The sequence below is a fragment of the Lissotriton helveticus genome, chromosome 4_1, assembly GCF_964261635.1.
Source record: "Lissotriton helveticus chromosome 4_1, aLisHel1.1, whole genome shotgun sequence".
NCBI lineage: Eukaryota > Metazoa > Chordata > Amphibia > Caudata > Salamandridae > Lissotriton > Lissotriton helveticus.
This window is the reverse complement of record NC_136063.1, coordinates 732,948,512-732,962,382: the sequence shown is the minus strand read 5'-3', so window position 1 is coordinate 732,962,382 and position 13,871 is coordinate 732,948,512.

Below are 13,871 nucleotides of genomic sequence, written 5' to 3'. Positions count from 1 at the left end.
CGAAAGAGTGTTCATGTGTTCCACATTGCCTGAGGTATTCTAAGTTCCATGTTCTGGCTTGTCTAATCATTGGGGTTATGGAAGAACCAATGAGACACTGATTGCTAGTCTGGTAGGGGATTTTGGCTACTAAGGTGAGTTTTGTCACACCCTAATTCACTGACGATCCAAGTCTCTATGCACAGTTCTGTGTAGGAGCAGAATCCCTGCTACATGGCGCCCAACGCTGGTGGTCTTATTACATGACGCTTGAGTAGTACTTCATTCAGTCCTTAACCCCTTCGCTATTGGAGAAGCGTGGCTCAGTGGTTAGAGGCGGCAGACCCGGAAGCTGAGATCGACCGTGGACCAGGGTTCGATTGCCCGCCTCAGCGGGTCTTGGGCTCAAAATTCCACGGACTCAACAATTCTTGCTCTGGTGCCTACTCAACTCACGGGGTCACACTCTGCGACTCTGGGCAATAGCTTGCTTAATCTCCACTACGGCCCCTCGCGGCGGGATGCCTGGCTTTCACCTTGTGGACACCCTGCCGGGGTTTCTCACAGGGGAATACCAGGACGGGTTCCCTAAGCAAGCGCCGGGACGCTCACGGGCAGCTGTGCGCTTTACAAGTCCAGCACATTTACATTTACATTTACATTGTTTGCGGATAATAGTAGTGTTGGAAAAACCTACCTATAGTTACATAGGTTTTTTCAAGCTTGAATCTTTCAAAACGGTTTCCTTTTGAATTACTACCCAGTTGTTCTACATTGTTTTACATTGTACCTTTACTTCCCTGTGTCGCTATGGCTGACAGTGACATACCGTAGCATAGTCGCATTGCTGTATGCAACCATTTGCAAGCTTATAATGTCGGCTTGGAGGGCATGGCAGTTATTTTTGCAGTGAGTGCTGAGGTGGCGTACCAACTACTCATGGGTGACGTTTCCCGCTGTGAATGCGGCTACTCAGATATTTCACATTTATACTCACACACCCGTGCCCGGAGAATATGTTCCATATAGGACACAGGAGATTCCAATTTCTGCATGGCAGCACCGTGTTTGGTTTAATGGCGCCCTTCCCTATAGTTTAATGGCGGCTCGATTAGGTCCTTTGTCCATCCCAGGCACTTCTTGGCCTGTGTAGGCTGGACTTACCCCACATCCTCATGCGGGGACTGTCCCCGTTGCTGAATTGAGGCCCCTTTATAACTCTGCGATCAGTGTTATCAGGGCCCTGGTTCAATATATCACCAGCAATTTCACAGGCGGGGTCCCAGGAGTTGCGGCCCTTCCAGCTGGACCGAGCGGAATAAAGCTTAGTCCCGTGATGGTCAATGCAGTAATGTGCAAGCATCCGCAAGATAAAGATGATATGCCTTTTTGGCTTGCCGAGAAATTTGACCAGCTGGAAGCAGTATTTCCTAATTCGACTCCCGTGGAAAAACACAGGATTCTTATCAATAGTTTGTCCAAGGACTTGGTATCGGAAGCCGGTGACTGTGAGTTATGGGGTAGGATTTTTGCGGCAGTGTACACGAGGTGCTCCGGCACTCCGTCAATGGCTGTACTTCCGACGGTCATTAAGCGTGTTCAAGATGAACACGGACCAGAGGCTGCGGTTGAATTGGGAATGAGACTCGTGGGCTCATTTGATGTAGTTTCCGATCTGGCCCTTTCTAATATAAAGGGAGATGCAGTGAACTTTCAAATGGTGAATGCCTTAAGCTAGGTCCCCGAGGCCGACAAACCCTGACATTTACCGAGAATTATTACGGCGGCTTATAAAACCATTGGCCGCAATAGTTTAGGTGTCAAGCCCTTTTCTGCTAAAGATAAAAAACAAACTCAGGGTGCGAAGTCTGAAACATTGGAACAGAAATAAAAAACAGGGGAAACAGCAACAGAAACAGGAGTCCCGTCCCCTATTACCATTGCCTGCATCTACTGAGCGCGTTTATGAGTAGCGCGACCTCTCTACGATTAAGTCGCCTGATGGATTTCAGGTTCCTGATCAACGTTCTCCTTGTTCTTTACAGGACACATCGGCTTCATCGTCTGGTGGTGGAGGTGGCGGCAGAAGTCGGGGTGGCCAGCAGAGTCGCGACCAGCCTTGCATGAAAGACGGAAAAGGAAGGCAGGACGATTCTTCACAGAAAAGACCCCAGTTTCAGAAAAGAAAGTCGCCATTTTAACAGGGAGATATGCCACAGATAGTGAGACCGCAGCTTCGGAATCAGACATGGGCGCTGACGTTGTTGGACAGCGCAGCGGAGATTACCAAAGTGCGAGAGGCCCTGTGTCCACTACCGAAGGTGACAGCGACTGACCAATATGTTGTTGTAGAGACAGCTGATACTAGAGTAGCTCCACCTAATAGGTTTTTTGAAATTGTCCTTTTAATTGAAGGTGATATACAACGTAGCATAAAAGGGGTATTTTGAGAAAATCTTACAACTACCTATGGCATTTTGTTAGCGGAGGCTGACTGGCCCCCACCTTTTGTGCTCGCGGCTCCGAGAGGGGAGGAGGTAATCCTCCCTAGTTTCGCGCACACAGTGTCTAAGGAGCCTGCGCTGAATTTTGCAGAAGAGTGGACTAAGGCCCTTGCGCTGGCTCTGTACCGTACTCACTGTGGTTGGGACACATTTTCCCCACACCACGAGATTCCCTTATGGTTTATGCCACAGCCTCAACCTCAATATCCCATCCGGCGTGAAGCTAAAGCTTCCGTTGCAGAAATCCTTGAACAATTGGAATATCAGGGAGTGATTGAAACTTGCGTGTCACCGATGAATAACCCACTTTTTACAGTGACCAAACCTGACGGTTAGTACCGTTTGGTATTGTATTACCGGCATTTAAACTCGCATTGCCGTACTTGTGCAGTACAAAATACCCACGGCTCTGATTAAGCCTTCAACTGCTGCGCGTCCGCCCCAGACACAGTTGTACATTTCTAATAAACCACTTGGTTGTGTTTACTTAGATCACTGCGGTCCTTTTTCCTCTGATACTGCGTATAAGTACATCTTAGTTGCAGTTGATTCTTGCACACACTTTGTGTGGGTGTGGCCACACCGCAGCGCTGATTTGCAAACTGTCATAAGAGACTTGCGTGTCTTTGTAGGGATTTTTGCCTGTGGCACCTTCCATTCGGATCAGGGTCCTGCTTTCGCCTCTAAGGCGTATAAGGATGCCATGACTTAGTTGGGGGTCCCAGTCAAGTTTTTTCTGCTACATACAGACCTGAAGGTAATAGTGTTGTGGAACGAATAAACCGAGATTTAAAGCAGTCTTTGACAGCTAGAGTTATAGGCACTGGCAGGACTTGGCTAGCCCACCTAAATAGCGTGCAACATGCACTTAATAATCTCCCTAGAATGTCTCTGGGTGGGCGGACTCCATACAAAATGCTCTTTGGTATCAAAATGTTCGTCCGGGACCTTGACGGTCTAGACCAGGCGGCGGTTGCTGCCCCCTTTGACATAGATGAACATTGTCATGTTTTACAGAATCTACAAGAGACGAGAGACAGTCTTGCAAAGGAACACTTGCCCTCCAGATCTGATGCTGCGTTGCAGGTTCCACTAGTTGGCTGGCTACCCCAAGTTGGAGAACTGGTTCGAGAAAGGATCGAAAACAAGAAAGAATTTGGTCCCTCATATCGAGCTCCAGTTACGGTGCTTGGCGTGAAGCACACAAGAACAGTCATTCTACCACCACTTCCAGGTCGTAAAGAACAAAGGTACATCTCCATTGACAATGTCAAACTACACAGAGTGGCCGATTCTTCTTAGTATGACTCCTGCGGTCTCATGTCCATCGATTTTGAGAAATTCTGTTTTGGCCCCTGCTCCTAACCCCAGGCCTCATGTTGCCTTCGAGATGCCTGTAGTTTCAAGTTCTTTGTTAAGTTCTCCATCTGATGCTCACCTTGATGAGACTGAATATACTTACCCCACTGACTTATCGATGCCTGATTTGCAAACCTGTTTGGCTACAGAGTCCAGATTTTCATTTGACACTGACTCTCACACATCGAAGACCCCTTCAAAAATCCCAATTTTTGCATCATGGTTTAACCCCTTAAGTGCTGCTGTCGGCCGTTGGACGTCGCGAGCACTACCTTTGTATGATTGGGATGTTCAGGCCGTAGAAGCTTTGTTTTCTGATTTGAAATATTATGCTGCCTTTGATGCTGAAGACCTGTATCTAGAATCCGCAAATTATGGTGATTTGTTTTGTTATCAACACTTTGGCAATCACTACTTGCATAAGGCTAACACCAGGAGGAATATGGTTAATTATACACAATGGGAGCATTGTCTCGTCCTGTACAAGGCAGTTCCACATCTCTTTTAAAGAGGTTCACTTATTTTACTGATTTTAATCAGTCAAATCCCAATGCATTTTATTTTAAAATGACTGAAAATTCCACTCCCAAGGTTAGACTTACCCACAAAAAATTATTGTATTCAAATTCCTTTTTCGACCAATTGACTGTTGGGGGCTACGAGCTGTGGAAAGATACTATTGATCCTAAATCTGTTTGGGGTTCTAAAGATTGGTAAGTGCATGGCACCGAGGCTTTGCATCGTGCATGCCTCATCCCAAACCATATGTGGTTTATCAATTCTACAATTTCACAAACAACTTGCTTTGGATTGGCTACTACTAAAAAATGAAATGCTCCATCTTTTCCTGAATTAGAAGAATATTCTGGTTGGGATAATAATACCAAGTTTTCCATCAGAGAATTACAGACTCTGTTACTGAATTCTACCTTTAACATATCCAGTTTGGATCCTAAAGGTTGGTTGATGTGGCACAAAAGTGCAGATTCTTGCCAGCATCGTTTTCTGGGTTTAGCTCCAGGCTACACACAGGTCAGGTTGGATCCCCGTTTTGAAAGTGGCCATTCTGTGACTACCTGTTCTGTAGGCAAATTATGTCAGAGTTGGCTCAAACATTCCACTTTGGCATCAGTTAAGCTGCATTTATCTAAATTGACTGACAATGTTGATCTGAATGATTTTGTGAAGGGCCCAGCTTCCGGCAAATCTAAAAGATGGATATATGCAATTTACAGTGAGGTTTGGAAACTGTCCCAAATTGAGGTGGCTTCCCGCAATAGAGCTATAGATCAAGCAAATTTAGAAAAAGTGCTAGCAGTTGTAGATAACAGCATTAACACGCTTTCTTCCCGCAGTTACACATTGAATAATATTGTTTCATCTGTTGTTGATATTGTGCAAGAAGATGTGTCTGTTTTTTACCATGGTCAAAATCAATTGCGTTCTGTTATGCAGTTTGCCTGGACCTTGCAGACCTTAAAATCTGGAAAAGTGCCATGGCACTACATGAATACTTCATCATTATTTGCCACATTTAATTTGACTGACAAGCAACCTTTTATGTCAATGAAAGATGCACATTTTCTATGTTACACATTGAAAGGTTAGAACCGTTACCCTTCTCGGTGGCCGAAACAAATTCTGCAACGTGGCTTATCCACGGGTTGATAACTTTACCATTTCCCCTTTTCAAGTTCAAGGCCTGAATGAAGTACTACGCAAGAGGCAGATATGAACCTCTGGGCACCACTTATCTTCATGAAGCTTGGTCTCTACCATTTACCTATAGGTGCCTTAGGGAGGGAAAAGAGGTTTACTTGAATGGTGAAGATTGCACTACAACACCAGATCACTCATTAATGTGTAGGAATATCCTATTACATGGCTCTTGTAACCAGAACAAGCCTAATTTAGCCTGTATTTTGAAAGGTACACCAGCACCTGCTATCATACCCACTTTGAAATAATGAATATTGTTGTAGGATGGTAGCTGGAATTCCTTACGTGGTTACGGTCAGTGAGCGTGAAGTTTGGTTCAAAAATGTAATGTTTCCTCCTCCGCATGGGAAGCTTGATGCTTCCATCTGGCCGACGATTCCGACCTTAAAAGCGGAGTTCAACAAGATGAGTCGTATAAGAACTCTATTGTCCCAGAAAGAAGTCGCCCTCACATCTGCTCGTGAAACATTTGTCCTTCACAGGGCAAACACCCGCACAGAAGTGCATGCTTTATTAAATACGGATTTGCCCTTGCATTTCGGTGAATTAGTTCACACTATCTTTAATGCATCCTCCACCACAGGGCTGGCTCACTTTTTTAAAGTTGTTAGCAGCAGCCTTGTGACTTCTTTTCAAACTATACTTGGTGTGTTCCCGGCATTCTTCCATTCGATCTTTTCAAGCCTGTTTGGTGGATTTCCCTTAATGCTAGCTCTGGCCGCAGGCGTACTTCTGTTTTTTTGTTTATTTAAAAATGGATGCACGTCCTGTGTTTCGAGAAGATCTGTCGCGACTGTTGCTGCTCCGCAACCGAATGCTTGAATATTATGGAGTGCTGCCTCCTGCTACCTTGAGTGAGGCTTATGGATTATCATTTTGATTTTCCTTTTCAACATGCGTCCAGCCTGTCTTTCATTGCCTGAGTTGCGATTTCGACTGGGCCTTGGATTTGTGTCTCTGCAATACTGTGTCTCCCAATGCGGATTATGATCAGCTTATGAGCCCCTTAGTTGCTCATTAATTTCTTTGTTCTGGCGGAGGGATTATGGCCTTTGCAGCGATGCATGGAGTCCTGGGACGTTGGAATGTTTTCGCAGCGCCGCAAGATTTCTTGGCACAAAGCTTCATTGAAGAAACACCGAGTTGTCCTCTGATGGTGCTAGAGGCTCTGGTAATTGAGGAACATGTATGTTCATTCCCTTTGCTGAATTGGATGGCTGAACTGTTTTCAGATAAGGACAGTGGCTTCCTATTGGAGGCTGTTGCTACATATTTTGCATATACATTGTTGGAGTGAGATATGTTATTGCTTCTCTCTCTCTCACATGACCGATGTCACATGTTGAACATCGGATTTTTTGGGGTAAATTGTTTTTCTCGATTTCACTTTTTCCACCCAGCCCTATTGGCTTCCGTATTTCAGTTGCTAAAATTTACGATTTATGGATTTTTTCACTGTGGCAATTTGAACTTGGCTCTGACTGTTGATCTTGAACTCTGGTTTCTAAAATTGCCCCTTTTTCTTATCCGTGCTCGGATCAAGGGAGGGTGTCATGGGGACGAGCCTTGCATTTAGACTGTGTTAAGTTGGAATGAGCTTATTAGTAGTTTAAACCCCATTTTTCCTTTCTGCTGCCTTTGCACGCGGCACACATTATTATAAATGTTTAGAGTTTAGCAGAGTTTTTTGCTTCACACAAAAATAATATGTTTTTCTATATTAGCAGCCTTGCTTGGTAAGCTTTGTCTGAAGAGTGAGTGCCGAGGCCTTCAAGGTTATTTCAACACAGTGGTTGTTGTTCGGACTGATCAGCGCATGTTCTAGACATAACATATATGCAGCTGTGGCCACCTCTGATTTTGGCACGTTTAATAATGCACTGTGTTGGCATGACCACACACACTTGGAGAACATTTGCATGCAGAGAGTTGTGGCAGAAACTGATGTGATCCATTTTTGCTCGGACCAGAGGTATGGGGCCACCCTTGTAATCCCAAGAGACCTGTAGATATAAAATAACCTACTAGCAAGGAAGGGTGAGATATAGGTGTATTCTAACCCGTTTCCATTTACCATTGTAATATGCTCTCTCCCTTTGTATTTTATGGAATAGTAACTATGCTGATAATCTTGTTGCTTATAATATGTTTGCTTGTATTAGCTAAGATACTGCGCATGAGAACACGGCATTAGAAATAAATATTTCAAACTTGCTTGTGTCTCCTTTTACTCCCTGTTCTGGACTGGTATGAGAGTATAACGAAAGAGTGTTCATGTGTTCCACATTACCTGAGGTATTCTAAGTTCCATGTTCTGGGTTGTCTAATCATTGGGGTTATGGAAGACCCAACGAGACACTGATTGCTAGTCTGGTTGGGGATTTTGGCTACTAAGGTGAGTTTTGGCACACCCTAATTCACTGAGGTTCCAAGTCTCTATGCACAGTTCTGTGTAAGAGCAGAATCCATGCTACAGTTCTGCAGTAGTGGAAAAACACCCACACTCAATCGCTTATAGCAAAATAGACCAATATGTGCAAAAAAAAATTGTAATGTACCTGGATTTTTCTTCAAGTTCCAATTAGTGATGTCCTTAATTTAAGTTGAGTCAAGCGAAGAACTTCGCATTCAATCAAGGTATTATATCCGGAACGTGCGGACCTAGATGTCTCTCTTGCTCAATTGCCTTGTTGGAGTGACGCAAATCAACGCATTTGCTTACAGCTCCATAACTGTCTCTTTTAGGCACTACTTCATTGGGAGAAACTCATGGTGTTGGACCAGTGGAATATTCAAATGAATTCTGTTTAAGCAACAAATTAAGTTATTTTTTAATCACTTCTTGCAAGTGAATTGCAAAGCGTCCATGTCTTTGAGCAACAGGAGGATTATCCTCATTTATATGGCACTTTACTTGGATTGTTTTTGAGTTTTCCTAACCCATAAATAATGAAGGAAATTGACTTACAAATTCATGATGAGCATTCATATTGAAGTTCACTGATGTCAGTCCCATATCAGCAGCAGTGTTGAAACTCAGCAAACAGGCCCTTGACGCTGTTCCTTGAAGTACATGAATGGGTGATTGCACCACAGTTTTCCTATGTTTCATCGTGGCTACAAATGTAACTTGACTTTTTTAGGGCGTTGAGGCAGCCTATCTGTATACTTTAGGCTTTGACTTCATAAGTTGTGGTAATAGAGATAATTCTTTATATGTCTTCACAGTCATGATATTTATTGACGCACCGTTGTCAATTATGAATTGTATTGAACACTCATTTAACTTTAGAGTGATCTTCGGACAATATTTGAATGTTGTTGTGCTTTTTTAATGTCTATTTGTCTTCACTTTGAATTTTCCTTACATTGCTCTAGTCCCACATGTGTATGCCTTTTTGAAGTAAAAGACTCACAAAGCCCGAAACCGGTACTAAGACACTTGTTTCCAGTCCAGGGAGGACCTGGCCTGGCAGTTCGGGCTGGACTGTTCCCATTGGGCGCAGGGTCAAGACTGATTTGGATATGGATGGGTCCAAACTGGAATGGTATAGTGAGCAAAAAACTATGGATTTAGGCCCAGATCCCTGTACTGGGGTGAATGTATAACATTGTTCTGCATTCTGTCCATCAATTCTTCTTTTTGCATTTGCCTTCCTGAACTAAACATCAACATTGCACAATTGTCATTGTCACTGGAAAGTGATACTGAGGATCTCTTTGTCGATGATTTCGATGATGATCAGCTTTATTTGGTATAATTTGCCTCAGTTGATGAGACCAATTGGCTGAGGTGGTGTTTAGGTGACTATTTTGTCTTCACGCTGTGATGCACTTACTTTTCTCTTTGCCTTGAAAGTCATCATTAAATGGTTTGCTTTACGAAAGCCTGATGCATAAAGTGTCCTTTGACATGACATTTACCTTCAAAGGGAAACTACAGTCCTGATTTGTAACATGCTTTCTTTTCCTGTGGAGACAATGCCCTTGCACTTTGTCTTGCTTTTCTTGCTCATGACTGAAGCACTATGGGTGCCTCCTCTTCAGTGGGAGAGGTCTTCATGACTTGTTGTAAGCTGAGTGTTTCCTTCAGCATTTGTTGTCAAAAGGAATCTGACAGGCATCCATCGATTACTTTGAGGCAGGTAGCTTCCTCATCATAACATTCAATGAATTTACTATGCTTCACTAGAACATCCAGTCTCTCAACAAACTCAATGATGGTTTCACCTGGTCTCTGACATTCTGGACTGAATATGTATCTTTGACCATCTATATTTGGCTCTGGATCAAACTTGACAGTCAAAACTGTTTAGATCATATGTCACTTCAGCTTCTTGAGTAATATTTTTCTTGGTTTCTTTCACTCCTTCACTAACCATGTTCTTCAGATACTTTACGATTTTTTATAATCTTTTTCATCTATTGCATCTATGAAATCTTCAAAAGTCTCTATCCATACAGACCATCTATTGCCAATAATGTGTTTTTTGGAAGTATCAAATGAAGATGTGGTTTTAAGAATGCAGCAGCCGTGTATACATTTGTGGAAAGTAGTGGTCTCCCAGGCGCTTCACGTGGAAATTGATCAGGCAGGGATTCTCTAGGACCTTGTGACATGCTGGCTTCAGGGTCACCCTTAACTACTTTAGAAGCTTGAATTTCACCCTGGCTGTCCTGAGTCCCTACATGGCAGCTTTGGAAGTGGGACGCTTTGGTCAGGGACAACTCCGCTAGCACAACCTCAAACCCTATTTCTGGGGCTGCTCCGCAGCATTCTGTGTTATGACTACTGTCTTTAGTCGCTTTTCTAAGTTGGCAGATCTAGTAAACGACTTGTCCATGAAAGCAAATGACTTTGTTATTTTATTATTTTATTATTTTTGGTCAGCTTTGTCCTTAAATGTTTCTTCAGAAACACCTGGTTAATCTCTGCTTCGTAGCAGGTGAACTTCAGTTAGACTTGTACTGAACTATTGATGTGCGCTGCTTTGAAAACCTGATTGCATCCGCCTTTAGGGTTCTTACACCGTATAGCGTATGGCATTAATTTGCGCGATCGCGCAGTACCTTTTATTTGGGGCTGATTCATTCAGTTCCAGGACACTGACATGTAGACTTTCATGTTGCTTTCTTTATCTTCAAGCGTTTTACATAGGCTGGCATTGCGTGGAGACTCCACTGCATATACAGCGTCCATGCTGTACTTCAACTGAGGAATGCAAAGCAAATCCATCGTTTTTTTGCACTCCACACCACCCCAGTTCAGACATGGCCATATGCAAATCAGCCTTGACCCTGTGCCTCATGGGAACAGTCCAGCCCGAACTGCCAAGCCATGTCTTTCCTGGACCGGAATCAAGCATCCTAGGACCGGTTTCTGGCTATCAGCCGTCTTCAGCCAGGATAGCTTGACTCCAGTGGTGTGGAGAGCATGGGACTCACGTCTGAGCATACCCATCCCACTCGGGGTGACAAATGCAAAACAACAGTTGATGGACAGAATGCAGAACAATGTCATACATTCACCCCAGTACAGAGATCTGGGCCTAAATCCATCGTTATTTTGCACTCCACACCACCCCAGTTCAGACATGGCCAAGTGCAAATCAGCCTTGACGCTGTGCCTCAGGGTCAAGACTGATTTGCATATGTCTGGGTTCAAACTGGAATGGCATGGTGAGCAAAAAAAAGATGGATTTAGGTCCAGATCTCTGTACCGGGGTGAATGTATGACATTGTTCTGCTTTCTGTCCATCACCTCTTGTTTTTGCATTTGTCACCCGAGTGGGACGGGTGTGCTCAGACGTGAGTCCCATGCTCTCCATGTCACTGGAATCAAGCTATCCAGGCTGAAGTGGGCTGAAAGCCCGAAACCGGTCCTTGGATGCTTGTTTCCAGTCCAGGGAGGACCTGGCTTGGCAGTTTGGGCTGGACTGTTCCCATGGGGCACAGGGTCAAGACTGATTTGCATATGGCTGGGTTCAAACTGGAATGGCATGGTGAGCAAAAAAAGAGATGGATTTCGGCCCAGATCTCTGTACTGGGGTGAATGTATGACATTGTTCTGCATTCTGTCCATCACCTGTTGTTTTTGCACGTACTTCAACTGAGGCACACGTGCATGCACAAGCAGTACGCTGACCACAGCAAACTCTCTGGAAGAGTGCTATTAGGGTACAAGCTTCGTATCCCTTATCTCGTCCCAAGTTGTAGCATCCTACCAGCCTAGGTACTCACCAATAACTATTTCAACTAGTGCAATGGCAGTGAAGGAAAAATTACAGACACACTCACCCTATAATCACTATATGTATTTGAAAGTGAAATTTTAAGCAAAGACGTGCCCACCTCTATAGGTCCACCTCCACAAGACATAATACACTACTAAACCCAAAAGCAAAGAGAGGCACACATTAAATAGCATAAAATATGCAGTCAAATGACGATGTTTTCAGGGTGTTGAGTGTGGATAATTCTTCTTTATTATTTTTACAGGTTGATCGATACACTCAGCCAGCGTGTTTCACCCTCAAGGTGCTTCCTCAGGGCGGTTGAGGTAACAATAAAACACCTTTTACAAATTCTGTACCACATTGAAACAATAAAAACAGAACAGATTCACAATCAATGGAAAAAATGCAATCACCATTGTGTAGTTGTTATCATATTTGTTCCCATGGTTGCGAATCACAATAGCAAGTCACCAGCTACTATTGCCACATGATTGTTATTGAAACTTGCCGTGAAAACACCTACACTCAATACAATAATAAAGAAAAAATTAGAAAAAGAAAATAGGAGAAAGCGTAAACGTGAAACTACAAAAGGAAACAAAGGTTAAAGCTTAAAAAAGTTAAAGCTAAAAAAAGGGTGCTCAAAACCGATTGTATAGTAAGATTCATATAGGATGTTAGAAACCAGAAAAGCTGATCATAGGAAGAAATACCGAAACCAGGAAAGACCATCCCAGACTGATTTTATAAAGCACAATACGGGAAAACACACCCCATGTGCAATCTTATGAGTGTTGAGAGATGAAAGTAAAAGTAGTCCTTTACCTAAATGACGGATACTTTCTTTAAAAGTGCCATGGATGGGTATCCAGTCTTCATTTATCCATTAATCATAGATTTTTCTGAAGCAGAAACCGAAACTACAGTCAAAATACACTTACAAATTAAAGTAAAGGGAAGCTAGATGGTCCAATATTTAGACCAGTGGCATATGTATACAGAAGTAAATTACCTTTCTTTTTAGTTTATTGGAGAGTAGTCCAATTTTAAGGGGTATTGAAGATGAACCGAATGGCTGTTGTTCTAAAGAATCTTGGGATGCTCACCAGTATACTCTAAAACACAATTGAACAGACAAAACATATCAAATGAATGTTGTGTGCTCAATCTCCCACTTTTCAAGCATAGACATGCAACAGGCACTGCCTAACATGAGACACGCATAGTGCTCATTATTGGAACCACATATCCCAAATAAAGGGACAAATGTAAAATGGCGTTCACAAGAAACAACAATACTGGTCAACGACTCAAAATGTTGTCCTACTTATCAAGACGGGCATTCAACAATATTAAGTGATTTTATCAACCCTGGATGTCTATTACATCTGCATCCCTGTCAACACTGAAATCTCGCCTTTTAAAAAGACACATATGTACTGTCCCAAAACACACCCCTATGCCTGTTAAAAGGAGTATAGCCGCTGGAAATTCTGTGCCGTTATGGCCCACAGCAAAATACTTTCTAGCGACTGACAAAACACTTTGCGCATTATAAACAACTGTGTTTCTGTCACTATTATCATAGTGTACTACACCTACGTTAGTTGATTAAAAAAGATATCTTATTAATGATAAAATTTATCACAAATAACTTAATAAACCCACTCTTGCAACTTACCCGAGCTTCAGCTGTCTTCACCCAACGAGAGTAACGACAATCCAATTGTCATGTTGCTCCGATCCGATTCGAAGGTGCGTATTATCGCCAGTGTATTTTAAAACACCAAACACCAATCCTCGCCTATCACGTCACCCGCAAAGGGTGTATTGCATAAATTGTCATAAGGCTCAGGCCTGTCGTGGCCAATCAGCGGACATAACTCAAAGACCGGGTTTCATAGTACACTACCGGATTGCGTTATTTGTTGAACAAATCAGGAAACAAACACATCCAATGTCGTGTTTTCGTCGTCACCAAAAAAATTTCAGCTCCGCCTTGTGTTGACACTAATGTGATGTCCCATTGAAACAGACTAAGCTTTATTGTTCCTCCCACGAACAATATAAGCAA